The sequence below is a fragment of the Balaenoptera acutorostrata genome, chromosome 2 (genome assembly GCF_949987535.1).
Source record: "Balaenoptera acutorostrata chromosome 2, mBalAcu1.1, whole genome shotgun sequence".
NCBI lineage: Eukaryota > Metazoa > Chordata > Mammalia > Artiodactyla > Balaenopteridae > Balaenoptera > Balaenoptera acutorostrata.
This window is the reverse complement of record NC_080065.1, coordinates 124,110,702-124,132,219: the sequence shown is the minus strand read 5'-3', so window position 1 is coordinate 124,132,219 and position 21,518 is coordinate 124,110,702. Positions and strand designations below refer to the sequence as shown.

General features: G+C 48.6%; 1 long non-coding RNA gene across 1 annotated transcript in view; it reads right to left on the bottom strand.

Annotated features, from left to right (window-relative positions):
* Window positions 1-14,341: 14,341 nt before the first annotated feature.
* Window positions 14,342-21,518, bottom strand: part of LOC130707112 (uncharacterized) — a 78,239-nt gene continuing 71,062 nt past the window's right edge. Inside the window, exon 3 of the long non-coding RNA XR_009007122.1 lies at window positions 14,342-14,428. This is a non-coding gene — a long non-coding RNA (uncharacterized LOC130707112). The remainder of the gene's footprint in view (window positions 14,429-21,518) is intronic.

Sequence of the window (21,518 nt, the reverse complement as noted above, 5' to 3'; positions counted from 1 at the left end):
CCCTGATACCAAAACCAGGCAAAGACACTACAAAAAAAGAAAATTACAGACCAATATCACTGATGAATATAGATGCAAAAATTCTCAACAAAATGCTAGCAAACAGAATCCAACAACACATTAAAAGGATCATACACCACGATCAAGTGGGATTTATCCCAGGGATGCAAGGATTCTTCAATATACGCAAATCAATCAATGTGATACACCATATTAACAAATTGAAGAAGAAAAACCATATGATCATCTCAATAGATGCAGAAAAAGCTTCTGACAAAATTCAACACCCATTTATGATAAAAACTCTCCAGAAAGTGGGCATAGAGGGAACCTACCTCAACATAATAAAGGCCACATATGACAAACCCACAGCAAACATCATTCTCAACGGTGAAAAACTGAAAGCATTTCCTCTAAGATCAGGAACGAGACAAGGATGTCCACTCTCACCACTATTATTCAACATAGTTCTGGAAGTCCTAGCCACGGCAATCAGAGAAGAAAAAGAAATAAAAGGAATACAAATTGGAAAAGAAGAAGTAAAACTGTCACTGTTTGCGGATGACATGATATTATACATTGAGAATCCTAAAACTGCCACCAGAAAACTGCTAGAGCTAATTAATGAATATGGTAAAGTTGCAGGATACAAAATGAATGCACAGAAATCTCTTGCATTCCTATACACTAATGATGAAAAATCTGAAAGAGAAATTATGGAAACACTCCCATTTACCATTGCAACAAAAAGAATAAAATACCTAGGAATAAACCTACCTAGGGAGACAAAGACCTGTATGCTGAAAACTATAAGACACTGATGAAAGAAATTAAAGATGATACCAACAGATGGAGAGATATACCATGTTCTTGGATTGGAAGAATCAACATTGTGAAAATGACTATACTACCCAAAGCAATCTACAGATTCAATGCAATCCCTATCAAATTACCAATGGCATTTTTTACGGAACTAGAACAAATCATCTTAAAATTTGTATGGAGACACAAAAGACTCCGAATAGCCAAAGCAGTCTTGAGGGAAAAAAACGGAGCTGGAGGAATCAGGCTCCCTGACTTCAGACTATACTACAAATCTACAGTAATCAAGACAATATGGTACTGGCACAAAAACAGAAACATAGATCAATGGAACAAGATAGAAAGCCCAGAGATAAACCCACGCACCTATGGTCAACTAATCTATGACAAAGGAGGCAAAGATATACAATGGAGAAAAGACAGTCTCTTCAATAATTGGTGCTGGGAAAACTGGACAGCTACATGTAAAAGAATGAAATTAGAACACTCCATAACACCATACACAAAAATAAACTCAAAATGGATTAGAGACCTAAATGTAAGACCAGACACTATAAAACTCTTAGAGGAAAACATAGGAAGAACACTCTTTGACATAAATCACAGCAAGATCTTTTTTGATCCACCTCCTAGAGTAATGGAAATAAAAACAAAAATAAACAAATGGGACCTAATGAAACTTCAAAGCTTTTGCACAGCAAAGGAAACTATAAACAAGACTAAAAGACAACCCTCAGAATGGGAGAAAATATTTGCAAACGAATCAACGGACAAAGGATTAATCTCCAAAATATATAAACAGCTCATTCAGCTCAATATTAAAGAAACAAACACCCCAATCCAAAAATGGGCAGAAGACCTAAATAGACATTTCTCCAAAGAAGACATACAGACGGCCACGAAGCACATGAAAAGATGCTCAACATCACTAATTATTAGAGAAATGCAAATCAAAACTACAATGAGGTATCACCTCACTCCTGTTAGAATGGGCATCATCAGAAAATCTACAAACAACAAATGCTGGAGAGGGTGTGGAGAAAAGGGAACCCTCTTGCACTGTTGGTGGGAATGTAAACTGATACAGCCACTATGGAGAACAATATGGAGGTTCCTTAAAAAACTAAAAATAGAATTACCATATGACCCAACAATCCCACTACTGGGCATATACCCAGAGAAAACCGTAATTCAAAAAGACACATGCACCCGAATGTTCATTGCAGCACTATTTACAATAGCCAGGTCATGGAAGCAACCTAAATGCCCATCAACAGACGAATGGATAAAGAAGTTGTGGTATATATATACAATGGAATATTACTCAGCCATAAAAAGGAACGAAATTGAGTCATTTGTTGAGACGTGGATGGATCTAGAGACTGTCATACAGAGTGAAGTAAGTCAGAAAGAGAAAAACAAATATCGTATATTAATGCATGTATGTGGAACCTAGAAAAATGGTACAGATGAGCTGGTTTTCAGGGCAGAAGTTGAGACACAGATGTAGAGAATGGACATATGGACACCAAGGGGGGGAAACTGTGGTGGGGTGGGGATGGTGGTGTGCTGAATTGGGCGATTGGGATTGATATGTATACACTGATGTGTATGAAAATGATGCCTAATAAGAACCTGCAGTATAAAAAAACAAACAAAACAACTAATACTAAACTTTCATTGGGTTATTTGTATGGAAATATGTTAATATAAATGTTTCAGACATTACATGAAATTTCTAAAAATCTTATATGTTCTGGTATAATGTTATAAGTAATAATCCTAGTTATTACTTTAAAATGTATATCTCAGAAATAACTAATTTTCTTGTCAACTGCATTATTATGAACTTTCATCAAATCTTTAACTGTGGTCATTTTTAAGTCTTTTGTCATTTACAGACAGTTCTGAGTGTACTCTGATGCTTTTGCAAATATGTTCCTATAAATGGGTTTCATCTTCAAGAAATTCATGGAGAAGACTCTGACAAGTACAGGTTTCTGGTAACTGACTGTACTGCTGAACTGAATGAATAAGCATTTTCAGAACTCTAATGAAAAACTGATGAACTCATAAAAGTGCTAACAAAAGATTAAAAAAAAAAAAAAAAGACACTTACCAAGGCCTCCAGCATATATTAGGCAGTCAGTAAATGGTTGCTATTATTAAGTATTAGTATTAGTATCAGTATTATGATGGAGATTTAGGAAGTGGGGATTGGAGACAGACTTTCTTGTTTGCTGGACACTCGGCCACAGTGAGTTAGGGGGGGAGGAAATCTCCAGACAAAGGGTCTCCACCAGAAGTTCTGTGTGATCTTGTGAAAGCCCAGCCTCACCTCTCCAGTGCTGTCTTGTTGACCCAGACATAGACCCAAAAAGCCTATTCTCTTTCCTTGCGGCAGCTAACTTTACACCAGGAAAAAACAGCACCTTGGGAAATTAGAGTCACAGAGACTGGGCAGTCAAGTTCCTCTCAACGTCAGATAAAGGGGCTCCTGTTCTGATTCCCATCGGTGGTGAGGGATGATGCCCAGGCTGCCACTGAGCACAAGGGCCTGGCCAGTTGGAACAATGGTTGGGCAGGTGCCAAGGCCTTGAAAAAAAAACTGAGGTCCCAAGAGAGAAACCAGAGCTGCCCCAGTGGGCACTGCCTTCTCTTTATGCCTCTCACTCTTTGCTCCTCCTCACTGCCCTGTTTCTAGCCCCACCCAACCCCATTTCTGACAAGGAGAGTGGGACCAAGGTGAGACCTCACAGGGTAAAAATTGGGGCTCCTCTCCCGGGGAGGGAGTTTAGAGCACTGGGCTTCCCCCTACATGACTAGCTTCGGAGACCCTAATATGATTGAAGATCCAGGAAAATGGGGTAGCAATCCTAAGATCCTGAGAAGGGAGAGTCCACAGAAGTCAGCATCACCTCACCCCATCTCTCTTCCCCAATCCCGGGTCTTTGTTTCTTCTTTCTCTTTTGACTCTCTCCTTTCCATTCTCTTCTCTCTGCCTCTTCCTCTTTCTCCTCTCCTTATCCACAAGCTGGTTTTGCAAGTTTTCAACTTCTGTTCCTAGACCCCCTAAACATGCAGCAGTGTCTCTCTTTTTGTTTCTCTTGTTCCCTCTCTTCTCTCCGATTGCCTCACCCAGAAGCAGGAATTCCCGCGTTCTCTGATAGAGGCATGGGAGAGCTAAGCCCCAGGATTGAGCCTCAGACTCCTCAGGGGCACATGGGTGGGGGGGCTGGCGCTGGGCTGTGTGGAAGAGGAAAGCATGAATTGGCTCATGAGAGTGTAAGGAAGGCATAGACAAATGGAATGCAGTATTGATTGGGCTCTGGGTGACTCACCACCTCAGAGGAGGGATCTAGGAGGGTGATGTCATTGCTGGAGCTGATGGTGACACTGCCAGCTGCACCTCATTCCTGCCCTGAGACGTTTTCTTCCCTTTCTAGCTTCTTTTTGCCTCCCCATTACAGGGCAAGGCTGGGGAAGCAGACTTCACCTTTGGTGTCACTTAGAACCACAACGTGGTTTTCTTAGACTGAGACCTTCCTTCCCACATCCTCACCTCCAATTCATCTGCCTGTCTTATTAGATGTACTAATGTGCACATGGGCATTCACTGTCTCACACATGTGTGCACACTTTTGACATGTGTGTACAGCTTACCTGCAAGAGCGTGTGCACGCACACACACACACACCACACACAACACACACTCAAATATACTCCCACCTGCCATCTGTTTCCATCAGTGAGGGGAATAAACTGGGCATCAAACAATGCTAGGGGACTCTAGGGGGCGATTCTCCCTGGGAGTGATCTGAGGAAGAGCTCCTGTGTGCTCATCTACTGGCATCTTGATGCCTTGTGCCTCTTAACTTCAGGGGCCGCACACTTGAGCCAAAGTAAGCCCAGCATTTGAATAGGTGTGTGTCCTTAAATATGTTCATTTCCAAATTCATAATCATGGGGAAATTGGGAAGGGATGTTGTTGGCAGGGGATGGGGGTATGTGGAAGAGGACAATTTGAGTAGAGCCAGAGACTTTAGAAACTGACTCCAAGACAAATTTCATAATATCCCCCTCTCCTACCCACCCCCAAATTGACTATATCTTTCCCTCTGCATCCTGGGAGGAGAGAAAGTTGGATCTCCCTTGTTAACTAAGTCCCAGGAATCCAGCTTAAGCTGGGGCAGAGGAAGGGTTCCAAATATGAATGGGAATATTAATGCTATGTAAATCACATGCAAATACATTGAAAGCAAAAATAAATAGCTAGCGTGTCTTGGAAAAAAAAACAATTAGCCTGGGGTGAAGGCAGTGGAGAACCCACAGCCCAAGAAATGGGGTAACTTCCAGAGTCTGGGTGGAGGATGAGCCCACTGCAGTCCTCTGGAGACTCTGGCCTGTGGTGGAAATGGTTTGTTTTGGCCATAAGCAACAAACTCACAAGTATTTGTTCATTGCCCATTGGACATGGTGGCAGAGGTGGATTTTCCATAAAGCTAATGAAGCTTAAGCTTTGGGGCTACACATTTCCACAGGCCCCTTCCAAAGGCTGCCCTTAATTTTTTTTTTTTTTTAAAGGAATTCCTTTATTTTTATTATTTATTTATTTTATTTTTGGCTGTGTTGGGTCTTCGTTTCTGTGCAAGGGCTTTCTCTAGTTGTGGCAAGTGGGGGCCACTCTTCATCGCGGTGCGCGGGCCTCTCACTATCACGGCCTCTCTTGTTGTGGAGCACAAGCTCCAGATGCGCAGGCTCAGTAGTTGTGGCTCACGGGCCCAGTTGCTCCTTGGCATGTGGGATCTTCCCAGACCAGGGCTTGAACCCGTGTCCCCTGCATTAGCAGGCAGATTCTCAACCACTGCGCCACCAGGGAAGCCCTGCCCTTAATTTTTATGTCTATAATTTTGTATTCTTTTTCTTAAAGAGAACTTCCCCAAATTGTATGATCTTTGGGACCCACAAAACCTGGGTCGATGTCTGCAGTGAAGAGAATAAACTCTCTATTTAATTAGCAGCCTCCTTTGAGATCATCTGTGTCTCAGAGATGCCCGTCTGTCTACATGGCCTTATAAGCCCCTTCCTCTGGGTCGAAGACCCAGATGAGCTCCAAGGCTGCTCCTGGCTCCAGGACTCCACAGTTTCCTGCCTTGAGGCTGGTGTTGGAGGAGGATGAAGGTAACTGCTTTGTTGTTAAAGGGAATGTGGCCCTCCTGCCCAAACTCTGAACTTCAGGGAGCAAGTACCTGATATTGAATAATAATTATATCTTACATTTGTAAAGCCTTTGAGAGTTTCTAAAGGGAACGCGTCATTTGATCTTCACAACAACCTTGAGGTAGGGAGGAGATATATTATGGAGATTTGTTATAGACAAGGAAACTGAGGCTAAGAGAGGTGATATTAAAATAATAACAGCTCACACTCACAACCTTGTTGTAACAGCAGGGATGATTACATGTATTATTATTGTGTTCTTTTAATCTGCACGACAACTCTATGAAGTAGGTACCATTATTACCCTTATTTTTAGAAATGGAGAAACTGCACAGAGAGGTTAAGGAATTTGCCCTAGCTAGACTAAAGAGTAGCAGAGCAAAGATGCAAACTCAGGGAGTCTGGCTGCAGAGTTCTTGATCTTAATCAGTTCACTACCGAAACAACTTGTGCGTGTTCATGGGCCACAATCTAAATCCAGATCTTTCTGACCCCAGAGCCCTTTTTCATCTCTACTAAGCATGACAACCTCCCTAAGGAACTAGGAAGTGCCAGCCACTTGTGGCCAGGGGCCCAGAGGGAGGCACAAGGTGATTGGTCTAAGGTTCAGGGTCTTGCCAGGGACGGAAGGATGAGTTCCAGGGTTCCTCCTGTGCTGATTGCTCAGGGCGGACAGTGAGCCAACAATCACCAACCTGAGATAAGCCTGAGGAGGCGTCCTCCCTCCTGGGCCCTCAAGACCCCCAAATCTTTGACCATTTCTCCCCACTCCTATAATTCCCTGATAAATGAGATCAAGATTATGGTCAGAGGTGTGTTTAGGAAGATCACCATGGCAAAAAATAAAGGATGGTGGATTAGGGGTGAGGGTGAGTTAGGAAATGGTTACAAAAATCCAGGAGAGAAGTGATGAGGTCCTAAATGAAGCTAGTGACTGTGATGTGGAGAAGAAAGATGCTGCAGGAGTGAACAAATGAAGGGTGAACAGGGATGTCTTCAAATGATACAGCCTACATTCAGGCACTGGTGGAAGAAGAGGGATAGAGATTGGGGGATGTGTAGGGGCAATAAACAATGAGGCCTGCAGGATGAGCAGCCCCTGGAAGCTGCCAGAGGTGATAACATTCTATCTTCCTGCTCTCTGGGTCCCCAGTCAGGTTGGTTCCCCCCCACGTGCTGTGTGTATGTGTGTGCGCGCGCACAGAAGTGTCAGCCCTGGGCTCTAGGGCCACATCACAGGGAGGTGAGCTATGGGGAGCATCAGGAAAGCGTGATTTAGAGTCTCATTCCCACTGCCCTTCACTGTGCTGCAAGGACAGTTCAATGTAATATATAATTACCGCTGCCCAACAAGGCTGCACTGTACACAAAGCTCCCCACCTTCCTCCTGCTCCCTTCTGCCTGTGTTCAGACTATAAATCAGTTTTCAATCCTGAGTGCTACCAGTAAATGTTCAAGCTCAGGATCCTCGCCTCATATTCCCGCATCCCTGGGGGGTGGTTCAGGCTCTGAGTGGCCCCCCCTTCCCCTAGTCCTGATTCTGACATCCTTCCTGTCCCCTGATTGATGGTAGGAGGGGCAGCGGGGGAGCTGGAATTGGCTCTAGGGTCTCTGGGACCCTGGCTTGGGGAGTGGGGGTGGGTGGTTCTGTGTCTACCTGAGTTGGCCAGGTCTGAGTTGGACGCTGCCCAGTGTGCATGCTCCAGATCACTTGGGCAAGAAGGCAATGAAACTAACCCCTCCTCGCAGAAAGGCACTCTCCTCCCAGTCCTGCAGGATGTGCCAGAAGGAAGCAGGTGGGGGCCTTCCCTGGAGAGTCTCCAGAAGATAGCACCCTCCTTATGTACTGATGTAGGGATGAGGAGGCACAAGCCATGGCTCTGCCCTGAGCTGGGATGGGAAACCCCATGGTGTACCTTGAGGGTGATAAAAGGACAAATCAAGAGAGGACTTCTTGGGCTTCCCTGGTGGCGCAGTGGTTAACAATCTGCCTGCCAATGCAGGGGACACAGGTTCGAGCCCTGGTCCAGGAAGATCCCACATGTTGCGGAGCAACTAAGCCCATGTGCCACAACTACTGAGCCTGCACTCTAGAGCCCGTGTGCCACAACTACTGAGCCCGCGTGCCACAACTACTGAAGCCCATGCGCCTAGAGCCCATGCTCCGCAACAAGAGAAGCCACTGCAATGAGAAGCCCGCACACCACAATGAAGAGCAGCCCCCGCTCTCCGCACAGTGCCCAGCAACAAAGATCCAACTCAGCCAAAAATAAATAAATAAATAAAATTTTTAAAAAAGAGAGGACTTCTTGATTCCTTGAGGACTTTGATTCTCCTACTTTTAAAAAAAGGTAGATGCTTTCCTTTTCACCTTCATGCTTCTCTTTGCAAGGATGACTGCAATGGCCTCCTCACCCCTCTACCTGCATCCACTAGTACCCTTCTAACACATCTTCCTGCTGAATGGAGGTGAGCTCGTGCCTCTTGCTTCCCTGATTAAACCTCTTTGTGAGCCTCCTTCTTCCCTTAGGATAACATCAAATTCCTTCCCATGGCTCACAAGACCTGACCTTGCCCATCTTAACCATACCAACCTCATTGGGTACCACTACTCCTTTTATTGCCTCACTCTAGCCACACTGCTTTCCATTTCTCCAACACTCCTGCCACAGGGCCTTTGCACCAGCAGTTCCTGAAACCTGAAATATTCTTCCTCTGGCTCCTCCTCTTCTAGGTCTCTTCCTATGTCACCATCCTTCGCTGATTACTTCATCTGAACTAGGTCTCCCTTTCTATGTCAGCACCCTGTTTGTTCACTTTATAGTACTTATTATATATTATGTAATTTGTAATTCTGTATTCCTCAGCTGGTTTCCTCTTTTTTTTTTTTGTGGGTTTCCCCCATGATACTGGAATCTCTGTAAGGGCAGGGGCCATACTGTATTGTTCACAACTCTATTCCAGATGCTTAGCATAAAGCCTAGCACACAGTAGGTATTAATTAAATATTCTCTGAATGAACTGAATGCATGGGAGGTGGCTGCCAGAGGAAGTCCTGGAAATTGAAGCTGACTCTACCAATACCCATCGCATCCCCATTTTCAAACAGCAAACAGATTCCCCCTTCCCTAGGAGATCAGGCTTGTACCCAACCTGGGGGAACCAGCAGGGGCTCCCCCAGGGCCTCAACCTTCCTCCCTCTCTTTTGGGAAAACTCTCTTAGCTCTGGCCCTTTCTGGCTGTCCTTGGCGCTGCCCCCCTACCATGGGTCAGTGGCCAGTGTTCACCACCTACTACTCCCCCTCAAGGTCCCTGGGTTGTTGCAAATCATGGCCCATCCCAAACTGATACCTGTGCCCACTGCTTGGGGCAGAGGACAGGAGCGTGGAAGGAAGAGGGGGGGTGTGGGCCAGGGACTCAAAATGGGAACAGGAAGGGAGACCGAGGAGGCAGCTCTTCCACACATTATAATATCCATGAAGTAAATGCAAATTAACTGAAAGCACCTTTTGAATAAGCAGCTTTTATCGAGGGAGCTGCTCTAATCCGTAAATGGCTTTATTGACCACACGGAGCTTCCTGGTGGGGGAGGGGGTGGGAAATATAAACCCGCTGTCAGGAATTGCTCCGCAGCGCCCTTGTCCCTGCGCTTTTAGATTCCAGACATGCTTCTTGAGGCTAATGGAACTGGCAGATCTCTAACCTCGGCTTCCACATTCCACTCTCCTCCCCCACCCCAGCCTAGGGAGATTGCCTGCTGGGTTTGCAGGAGGCTGAGGCTGCTGTATGCTGCACAGCAGATCTAGGTGTTGACTGAATCTCAGGGGCTGTAAGCAACCGAGTGTGGCTATGGTGATATGGCGCTGGGGGCTCTCTGGTACAGCTGGGCACGTGAAACATTCCTGTGCCTGTGTGTAAAGGTATGTGCACTGTGTCCGCTGGAGGGTTTGTGCCCATTTACACACACCCCTGGGAACAGGCGCCACTGTGTGCCTGTGCGCCTGTGTTTGTGTCTGCACCCTCCCCCTACGTCTCCATCCATTCGTACTCCTTCTCAGGTTGTGGGGGCCTGGCCTCAGCTGAGGAGTCATGCTTTTTCAAGGACTAATGACTTTTATCAGAATGACAATGAACTGATGACACATGGAAGCTCCCAGGCTCTGGAAAGAAGCCAGAGAACAACTGGGAACAGAATGGAGGCTGGTGGGACTTGGGGGCTCATGGACCTTGTCTCTCAGCCCATTCTAGCTCTGTTCAGATTTTAGAGGGTAAGTGGATGGACAAAGGAAGCCCAGAAGATTTTGGAAATACGTTACCAATATTCCTGGCCTGGCCTGCCTGCCTTTTCTGGGAGCCTCCAATCCCTGCTTTGCTGTCTCTCTTGCCCTCCCAAAGTGCTCACCTTGACCACGGTTGTGAGCTGTGAGGGGTAAGGCTGGCTATTCTATTCTCCCAGCCTCTGCCCTCTGGCCCTCACCCAAAACCAAGTCCTGCCCAGAGATGGAATGAGGGGACTGCTCCTAGGTATGGGATAACAGAGAATTCTGAGAGAGACAGGGACACAAAATCAGGCCTTGGAGCAAAAACTGGAAAGCTGCTCCTTGGACACGCAGCCTATCAAGGCTAATTGGCCTCAATGATGGTAGGGCCAATCCATTTCATAATGGATTTAGGACCAGGTGACTTGTCATTGGGGAAAGGACAGGAGAGTCCAGAAGCTTGCAGAACATCCACACTAGAGGGACCTGGATTACAGAACAGGAACTTCTCTCATTGGTCAGAGAAGATAAGTGATACCCCCCTCCTAAAGGTTTCAGAGAGACTTCAAACAGACCTGGTTACAGCACACAGGGGCTTGCTTCACTGGAAAGCTCCCCACCCCACTGTACCAAGAGGCAGCCACTTTTCCCCAAGCTGAAGAGCTCCAGCCCCCTTAGCAAAGCCCGGAACATAGTAAGTGTTCAATAAATACTAGATGGTGTGAATATTAGCATAATCTCCTGGAGGAAAGTCTCTGATGGTGGTCTCTGCAGAGAGGGCTGAGCCTTTAGGACCCTGGGAGTCAGGAGGGGCAGGGAGCAGTGTGAAGCAGGCATGGTGCCAAGATGCTCAGCTGGAGCACCAAAGAGGCAGGGGCCCTGGCCTCCACTGTGGCCTCTCCTTTCCCAGTCCTGGCTTCCCAGGAGTGTCCTCTCTCTGGGCCCTGCAGGGAGTCCTCCTTCTGTCCCAGGAAGGCCCAGTGACCTTTCCCTCAAGTCTGCAAATATATTCTTGGTGAGTCTTGGAAATAAAATTGTGCTCAACATTTGTACAGGGCTTTTCTGCTGCCCAGGCCTTTACAGACATTAGCTAATTAAATGGAGGAGGATGAGACGGAAGAGGGCCTGGCCTCTGCAGTCAGGGACTCCGGCCCACCTGACCTGGGCAACTCCAGTCCTATTCTTCCTTTCTTCTTTTTCTGCAAGATTGGACTCACTTTAAAGAAGAAGCGACTTCTGGGGAGTTGGCAACTGAGCCAGAAAGCAAAGGGAGGAGGGAGTTTAACAATATGTTGAGTAGGTAAGGGTCTTCCTGAGGTCATTGTGTACCACTGCCAGCCATATCTAGCAACTGGCTCAATCTAAAAGTGCAATTATGTGTCTGCCATGAATGGGTCAATCACCTTCTCTCCCTTTGGAGGAGGACATGAGGACACACAGACAGTAACTAGAGCCAGAGCAGGTTGTCAAAGGTCCTTCCCAGAGAGCTAGGGGGTCCTGTTCCTGGTCTAGGGACAGGGCCGACCTCTCAGCCTACCTGGGAGTCACAAACCTGGACAGTAGCTCCTAGCCTGAAGAGACGCACATAAACCTCTGCCCCACCTGGCCGTGAGTGTTGGAGGGGAGCCATCCTAGCATTAGCAGAATTTCTTGTTCCACTGCCCCCCACCTACTCCCCACTATCCTCATACCCTGCCTGTGCCAGCAGTGAATCACAGAGTGCAACTGTCCTCCAATGGGCAACAAGTCAATTCCCACCTGGGGAGGAGAGAAAGAATGAGAGATTGGGGTGTGGGGGGGGAGAGAGAGAGAGAAAGAAATTATCATGGACTAGAACTAGGGGAAAGACCAAGAGAGAAACAGAGACCTGTTATAGAGACTGAACTAAGAAAGACATAGGCCATATTTCAGACTGAGACTGCGGGAGAGGAAAAGGAAGAAGACTGGAAAGAGAGAGGGAGGAAGAAACAGCTCCTCAGGTAGTAACTGTGTCGAGATTGAGGGTTTCTTGGCACAGCCAGAGACAGCCCCATGTAGAAATCCCCCCAGGAGGCCTGAGAGAGCTGCCAGGAATCCCTGGAAGAAGAGCCACACCTCCCACCCACCAACAACCGGGAAGGACAGCATCCACAGGTGCCCACCTCAGATGTGTGGGCTCCTTCAAGAGGCAGGTGGTGTGCATTCTCCTCCCTGATCCCATCACAGGGACGGCAAACCTGGAGACTCAGCGCCTCCTCCTGCGGTGAGTATCCCCTGTTCCCCCCAGGTCTGCCCCTGCCCACCCTGCTCCCATCAATCTGCCTGGTGATGATTGGTGAGTCAGCAATTCTGGATGCCTCGCCAAGCCTAGCAGAGGAGGGCCTGACCTCCCCTCACCGTAATTATCTGTCTCATAAAAAATAGGCATTGAACTTCATAAAACCAATTAAGACTTCAGGGCCAGGGCACAGGAGCAAGCAGGAGTCCAGGCAGCACTGGCGACTGTGTGGGCCAACTCCAAGGGCAGAGCAGTACCTGACAGCTCCCTCCTCTCAGCCCCAGCCCCAGCCCTAAAGGCTGTTAAGCTCCTGTAGATGCAACAGAAGAGGCTGAGGTCAGACCCAAAGAAAAACTGGCTGACTGGCTGGCAGGGGCCACGAGCACTGGAATGGTTTCTTCCTTTTGTGACCAGCAGCCTAACGGAGCCTGGTTCCTCCCTCCATAGCCCTCTCTGGTTCCAGAAAACCTCAAGAGCTTCCCATCAAGTTACCAAGGCAACAACAGCCCAGCAAGATTCACAGTGATGATGAAGAGAGAGAGAGAGAGCAGAGACTGACAGCAGCCCCACGACAGGTTGCCAGGGTGGGAACACACATCTCAGAGTGAGCAAAGAGGCAGAGGCTTCAGGCCAGAGAAGCATCCCCTGCCTCCCTGTCCAGTCTGTTCCAGGACTTGTTTTCCTGCAGTTTGTGGGTTTACACAGCCCAGTCCCAGGTGGGTGAGAAGACAGGATCAAAGCTTCCCTCACTGTTGGGGCGGGGGGCGGCGGCGGCTCCTCCACAGCTTCCCGAAATGGCAGATGTTGCGGCTCCTGGCCCCAGTCTCTGCTTTTAAAATCCAGCGGGGGCTTCCCTGGTGGCGCAGTGGTTGAGAGTCTGCCTGCCAATGCAGGGAACACGGGTTCGAGCCCTGGTGTGGGAAGATCCCACATGCCGCGGAGCAACTGGGTCCGTGAGCCACAACTACTGAGCCTGCGCGTCTGGAGCCTCTGCTCCGCAACAAGAGAGGCCGCGATAGTGAGAGGCCCGCGCACCGCGATGAAGAGTGGCCCCCACTCGCCGCAACTGGAGAAAGCCCTCACACAGAAACGAAGACCCAACACAGCCAAAAATAAAAATAATAAATAAATAATAAATAAAAAATTAAAATAAAAAAATCCAGCGGGACTCTCTCTTTCATAACCACCTGCTCTCTGCATGAGGGAGGCAGTGCTGTTAAGGGATCATGAGCATGGGCTGCTTTGGAATCAGACAGACGTGGGTTGACTCTTGGCTTGGTCACTTTCTAAGACTCTGTGACCTTGGGCAAGTCATTTCTCTCTCTCAGTTTCCTTGGCTGAAAATGGGGATAACATGATAAATTCCCAGGACTTAATAATATCATACATATAATGTGCTTGTGCAAGGACTGGTACTGGGTCAGTTTTTAAAAAAATTTTAGCTGTTAAAATTTTATCCTTATTATTAGTATTTTAATTTTTATTATAAATGTGTGCCTTCATATACTCATCTGTAAAATAGGAATCATGATTCAGTGGGTTGAAGATTAAACAAGATAAAGCATGTGAAATGCTTAGAACAATATCTTCCCCATAGAAAATGCCTAATGAATTGGAGCTGTTCTTATTAGGATTTCTATATCTCCTTTCCCCTTCCCCCGACCCCGGGCCTTCAGATTATGTACCTGGAAGCTATCCCTGAGCTGGCTGAAACTCCTAGTTCCCTAAATAGTATTGGCTGTGAAAATGAGGCTTCTGGAATTGTGGTGAACTTCTAACTCACCTCTGGACCAAAAATAAGCCTTTGACTTCTGTACTCCCTCACTTCCGTCTCAGGAGCCTTAGGTTGATGTCCAGCTAGATCAGTATCCTGGAGGAAAGGGGTAAATGGTCATTTAGAATGGAAAAATGTTTTGTCCCTACACAGAGGGTCAGGTGCCAAGCTGGAGGAGGGGACACAAGAGAATGGATGAGAGACCACATGGGTGGAGCTACAGTGCCTCTCGTTCCTGTCTTTTGTTGGTCCATCTGAGGCCTCATTTCCATAAGAAGATCTCAGATATGGCAAGCAACTGCAGACTGCTCCCAATCCCTCACCATCTTCCTCTCTGGAAACACCAACGCTCCTCCAGGGCCTAGTCACACTTCTGACCTTTGAGACCCATGAATAGGCTGGTTTGTGATGCAGTCTTCCTCATACTCAGCCCTTTCCACACATCTGTACCTCACTGGTCCAATCGCACACGAACTACATGGGAGGGTGTCCCAGGGTCTCCAGGGTATGCCACAAGCTAAAACCTAGGCTACAACTGCAGCTGGAAGAACTTAGGTGAAACCTCAGAAAAATGTCTTGGTTAAAGGAGCTGGGAGACACAGGGAAAAGGCTACAGGTCAGCTATGGAATTCACCTCTGCAGATTTTCAGCTGGAGAAGGCCCAGTCCCTAACCTCTACTGCCCTAGAGAGCTTGAGAGTTGATACCTCAGTGGGGGGCAGGTGGGGCTAGGGCTGTCAGGATGCTCAAGACATTGGAGCCAAGGCCTCCAACCCTGGGTTTCTTTCCATTCCGCTAACCCTTCTCTCCTCCATAGCTTGGAGGACTGCTGCCTTAATGTTTACAGCAAACCTGAGGCCCTGTGGGATGAGGTGGTTTCTGCAGAGCCAGACTTTAGGGAGAACCAATAATTTTGGGTTCTGAAGTGAGAGATCAGTTCTGAGGATGACTCGAACATGTACTCCACCAGAATATGTTCACAGATTTGAACCTGTGCCCTCAGCTCTGCTAGCAACAATACCTTTGTCTCCAGCTCAGAGATCCCGTCCTGCGCACCAGTCACTATACACTGGCCTCCTCCCGATTCTTTGGACAGACAGAACTCCTGATACAGGCGTTTTACCATCCCTGTGCCCATAAGTCAATACTCACACAGGCTCTGTTACTGGAGAGGAGGGATTCCTGAGGGTTGGTGGCTTTGGGATGACTGGGTAGGGGATGAGGAAGTCTGAGGGAGACAACTGGAGAGAAAGCAGGAGTGGGGGGCCTTGGGAAGTCTTCTCTTAGGGGCTTTCCCTCAGGGCAGCTGCTGCCCAGAAAGCCCCAGCTGGGTCAGCTACAGGTCAGGAATGAGCCACAACCCACCGACCTGCTCAGCACTCCCTGCTGCACCCCATCCCCATCAGACTCCCAGACAGGTCCAGGAATAGTCACAGAGGACTGTGTTAGGTCTGGGAAAAAGAGAAAAAGCCTCTCCCTACCCCCTGCCATGATGAAGAACCTAGTGGGCAGGGCATGGGTATTAGCAACACAGATTAATCTGGAAGTCATTCTGAAGAAAATTTAGCTCCCCAAAGACAGCTAAACCAGCGTTAGCTGTTAGGGAATAGCAAGGGGCCAGGAGTTACACTGTCTCCAAACTGGGCCCACCTGGTCTTGGCCGTGGCTCCCAGATAGAGACCTGCCCTACTAACTGATCTCCCAGAGGCAGAAGTCAGGTTTCTTTCAGCCCAAGGAGTCTCAGGCACAGTTAAGAAAAGCGATTTTTCTCTCAAGTCTCTGTCTCTGCCTGCTAGAAAAAGATTGCTTCCAACTCTCAAAGGGTCTCCCCTGCTCACCCTCAGAATGACAGGTGGACAGACAAAATTTCTAATGTTCTCAGAGTCCAGGCTGAAGGTGGCCCCACAGAATCCTCTCCTAGGATGACCCAGGAGTGCCCCCTGCTGTCTGGCTTGTCTGAAGCCAGTTGGGAGTGGAGGAAGGAAGGAGTGAAAGCCAATTCTAGTTGCTCCAACAGAAGGGGCCACGCTTTATGCTGCCCCCTTTACTCACTGCCAGAGCGTGAATCAGAGCTGGATTTCCCCAGGGGTCACTGAGGAGAGGAACGTCCAGAGAGCAGTCGACCTGGGAAAAGGACAACACACCGGGGCCCTGTAGCCTGGCCTCTGGGCACATGCCCAGATCTCAGAGGAGGGCTGTCCAGTCTGTAGATGTCCCTGGCCTTAGGAGAAAAGTCACATGTCACATAGCAAAATCAGCCGCCTCCTCTGAGCCTCGGAGAGAAGAGGTTGTGCCACATTCAGTGAATCACCTCAGTGAGTGAGTGGTGGAAGATCTGCCAACCTCGGGGAGCACAGGAGAGACCCCGCTTCTCCCCAGCAACTCCCTTAGGTGCCAGGGAGACATGACCAAATTTACCATTGATAATACAGATAATAATAGCTGTTTTCAAAAGCACCTTCAGCTCCACATCTGTAAGCTCAAGAGACACTAGAAGATTCTTCAGGTCTCTTTAGCTCCACCATTCTATGAGTCTATAGGGTTCCACAGCCCCCCACCTCCACCCCTAGTGGCTGCCTTCTGTCCTGACCACCCACTACTCCCCACTCCTAGTTCTTTCTTTAACCTGATTTAAATCCATCTTGCTGCATCCTAAATAGTGGCAGCTAGAAGGGAGGGTCTTCTTCCAACACTTCTCGTTTTCAAGATCAGAGACAGTGAGGGAGGGGGGAAAAGAGACAGGACACCGAGAAACCTAGAGAAGAGAAAGGAGTAAAATAAGGGTAGAGAGATGACCAGCTAAGACCCAAGTAAATATCTGAGAAGCCATCTGACTGGCTAGAGAGGTAGGGAACAAGCCTCAGCACTGTCTCTAGTCATTTTCCCTGTAAGCATTTCATAGCTGCATCTCTGCGCTCCCACTAAATGTAGGCGTGAGTGTGCATGCACACGTACACACATGTGTGCTTAGATTGTGGGGAAGGCCTGGCTGGCTGTGGGGCTGTAGCAGGGCAGCAGTCCTTTCCTGGTCAGAGACTTCTGCCCTACCTGCATAATTATCTTCCCCTTTTCACAGCCCCCCTCCCAGCCTCCAAGCCTTCTAGCACTAGGTCTCTGTGCTTTCAAAACAGCTCGCTGTCTGAGTGCTACCTCCAGGAAGTGCTGAGCTGGTCGAATGGGGGAATGGAAGGGAGGAGAGCCAGTCCTCTTCCCTCCAGAGCATGACCTCATCAGACAACCTCCCTTTACCTCCCCTCCCCTCCACCTCTTTCATCACTGCCACCTGACAGCTGCAAAAACAGCCCTCCTCACCCTGAGGAGTGGACTGCAGAGGATATGCCTACTTCCCAGCTCGGGGTGGGGGTGGGTCTGGGGCAGCAACATTCCCAGCAGTGCCTACACAGCAGTGCCCTCTGCCTCCCTTCTCCCATAATTAAAGAACCAAAAGGGAAAGACCTCCCAGCCAACCCCTACAGCCACTTTGCAGTCACCCCACCTTCCCCAAATCCCTGTCCAGCCTGCCCCCAACTCTGCCCTCCGAAGGTAGCCTGTATTTCTCAGACCTTAGAAAGTCACACGGGGATATCTCACCCTGAAAGACAGATCTGCTCTTGGAATGCAGGGAGACAGTGATGAATTCGCCCACACACTAGCAACCTACTTCCGTTAACTACTGTGTCCAAATAATTTCTTTAAATCACCAAAGGTGAGGCTGGGGGAGGGGAAGGCAAGTCTGTGACATCAATCTTCAGTGGGGATTCCTCCTCCAAACCTGGCCAGGGCCAGGCAGGAGAAAAACTCTGCACACACATACTCTGGGGACTTCTGGGGCAAAGTGAAGGAAATGAGACCCACCCCCACCCCGGCACCCCACAGCGTCTCCTGTGACCACAGTTATCTTCAAGCCAGCCCACTCCCTTGGGTCCTTGGAAAAACAACACAGATATGGGTTTAAGCACCCCTTCCTGGAGGTTTCAGGGCTCTGGCTGCTCCCGGACAGGGTGGGGCTGCTCCTCAGAGCATCCTGACCCCTCAGGCAGACAAGAGAGCGTCCCCTGTGTGATCAGCATCCAGGGGCACCCAAAAGGGCAGGGCATGAGAATGATAACTAAGATCTGTACTGCAGTTCCCAGTTTACTCATTCCTTCTCAAATTACCCTACTTAATGCCCTCATTTTACAGTTGAGGAAGTAAAGACTCACAGGAGTTGACGTGCCCAAAGCTACCAGCTAGAAAAGGCACAGATCTGAATCAAGCACTGGTCTTCTACCACTAAAGTCTGCTTCAGGGGACTTCCCTGGCGGTCCAGCGGTTAAGACTCTGTGCTTCCACTGCAGGGGGTGCGGGTTCGATCCCTGGTTGGGGAACTAAGATCTCACGTGCCACGCAGTGCGGCCAAAAAAAATAAAATAAAGTCTGCTTCAGGAAGATCATGTCCTGGTAGGGTAGGAGGCCAGGAAACAGGTAACATTTCAGTTGCTAAGTATGTCCACCTACCCTTGGCTCTGGAACACAGTATCATCAGCTCAAAACTACAGTTCTAGCCCCTGCCCTGCTTACACTGCCTGCCTCCAAGCCAGTCTCCAGCTGGATGTTTGTACATCTTGGGGATGGGCCAGGTGGGGCCCAGGAGGCAGAAGGGACAAAGAAGGGAAATGCTGACATTTCTCCAGGGCCCAGGAGCAGTAGAGGGTATGAGAACTGGGCAGATGGACCTGAACAGGCCATGTGGGAAGGCTGGGCTACAGGATAAGTATGGACACAACGTGTCCTTGCTAAAACATGGCTTTGCCCAATTGGCGACCTGAGCGTTTCTCCCTTCCTCCATTCTCCCCAAGCCTCTCCAAACTGCCTGCTTCAGATGTGATTCTTTCCAAATGGGCTCCCCTCCCCCACAAAGGGCTGGCATGTGGAGGGATGTTGTGGACTGATTACTGACATTGCAGCCTTCTTCCAGCAGCAGCAGGCTGGGGAGCTGGCAGCCCAGACCACAACAGGAGCAGCTTGTGATGGTCTGTTCCAGCAGATTGGAGAGGGTTCCCCATGGCTTAGACCTGAGGCTGAAAAAGCGGGAAAGAGGAGGCCTGCAAGCTCTTGGCCAACCAGCCTGCTTATTGGTGGCTTAAAATACAGGTGCCCATATGGGCTCTCCCTGCCTGGAGGGAGAAAAGTCAGCATTATCCAGCCCTGTGATTCTGATGGCTGTTGAGGCTCAGTGTTGGGGTCCCCCTTAGAGGTGCTCAACCTCTCCCAGGCCCTGGAGTTCCCAGAAATGAGGGGAGGGCAAGCAGGAACCAGTCACTGGCACTTGCTGCCTCCCTCCATGCCTCTTAATAGTAGAAACTCATCTCTTCTCTCAAGTATTTCTTTGAAGGGGGTAGTTGGGGTGGGGGAGAGAATATCTTTCCATCTCAGGGCCTTATGGAACTGCCAGTAGTTTGAGTTATCTAGTCGGATCAAATGCATCATGAGATGTCAAGAGAGCAAGAGACAAATACTTTGAGATGGGCTTCAAGGCATGGCCTCCTCTCTGCGATTATCTGGTTACCCTTAAATGAGGGCACTACAAATATACGCTCTGTAGATCAAAGCCACAGAACACAAATTCTTTAAGAGCAGCTGCAGAGGGACTTCCCTGGTGGTCCAGTGGCTAAGACCCCATGCTCCCAATGCAGGAGGCCCAGGTTCGATCCCTGGTCAGGGAACTGGATCCCACATGCTGCAACTAAGAGATCACATGCCGCAACTAAAGATCCCTCATGCCGCAAAGAAGATCCCACGTGCCACAACTCAGACCCGGCACAGCCAAATAAATAAATAAATATTTAAAAAAGAAAAAAAAAGAGCAGCTGCAGAAATAGTAGCCAGCACAGAACTGCAGGGTCTTTTAGAGTTAAATGGTCCTCAGGGATTCCCCAGATTCCAGGCCAAAGGCCCTCATCACCTATCTGGTGACAGAACAAATAGGCTTTTGGATTTTGAAGGGGGAAGCAGGTGATGCGGGAGAGAGACTTTCATGCACAGAGGTGCTCAACAAATTTTGGATGAGGGTCACTGGTACAGGAATATGCTTCCAGAGAAGCTCACTGTATTCTAATGCAGGAGAGAGAAGGCTGGAGTGGGGGCGGGGGGTGGGGTGGGTGTCTTCTTATTTCAGCCAAGGTGACCAAGGGGCCTAATCTGGCATCTCTACCAAAATGGAGGTGGGAAGACAGGTTACCATGAATTAGATGGGCCTGCTACACTGGCGTGAATCATTCTCAGGATACCTCTGAGCCTATCTAGGCCCTGATCTTTGTCTAGATGCTTCTCTCTAGCTGAGGCTGGGAAGCTGGTGCAGACACTCACGACCTTACTCTTCACAGCGCAGCCATTAAGGAGCCTGATTAGCAGAGCCCCATGCTGGGCTGCTAATGGGTTGGGGACATTAAGCATAAATGGTTTCCCAGTCATGGGCATGAGCAAAGCCCAGGAAGAAACAAATATTTTAATCTCAAAGAAGGTTAAATCTCAAAGAAACAGAAATCTAGGGGGGGAGGGGGTTCCCTCTGCTTACTCTGCATCTATTGTTCTCCAATCCTCCACCTGCAACAGTTTCTGCAACTCTCAGATCCAGGGATTCCCTGCCTGAGGAGGGCCTCCCCTGACCTTCATGCATGGCAGGGGGTGGGGGTGGGGGGGAACCAGATCTGCATGCACCCAGACATATGGGAGTAGAGGAGATTGTCAAGGATTCACAGGGAGGGTGATTCCTGGGACTGGGACTGCCTTGGCCAATAACCCTGATAATCAGGAAATCCTTGACATCTAATTTAATCTTGTGATAACTCAAGGCCCACTTCCTGGTAGCTGGGGAATTAGGGGAAAGGACTGGAGTGGAAGGTCAGGGATGGGACACCTTTAGACCCAAATTAGTTGCTCTAAGCCAGCAGTTTTCCCAGTGTGGTTGGGACCAGCAGCTGGGAACTTGCTATGAACGTAAATTCTCAGGCCCTACCCCAGACCTACTGAATTAGTAAATTCTGGCTGTGACAACCTGCAATCTTATTTTAACAAGCCCTCCAGGTAGTTCCAATGCTTGTTTAAGTTTAAGAGCCACTGCTCATGGCTCTACCTCTCAGATGGAAGGGAAATGTCAAGAGAAGGGAGAATTAGGGGGGGATGCAACAAGCAGCCTCATCCAAAGG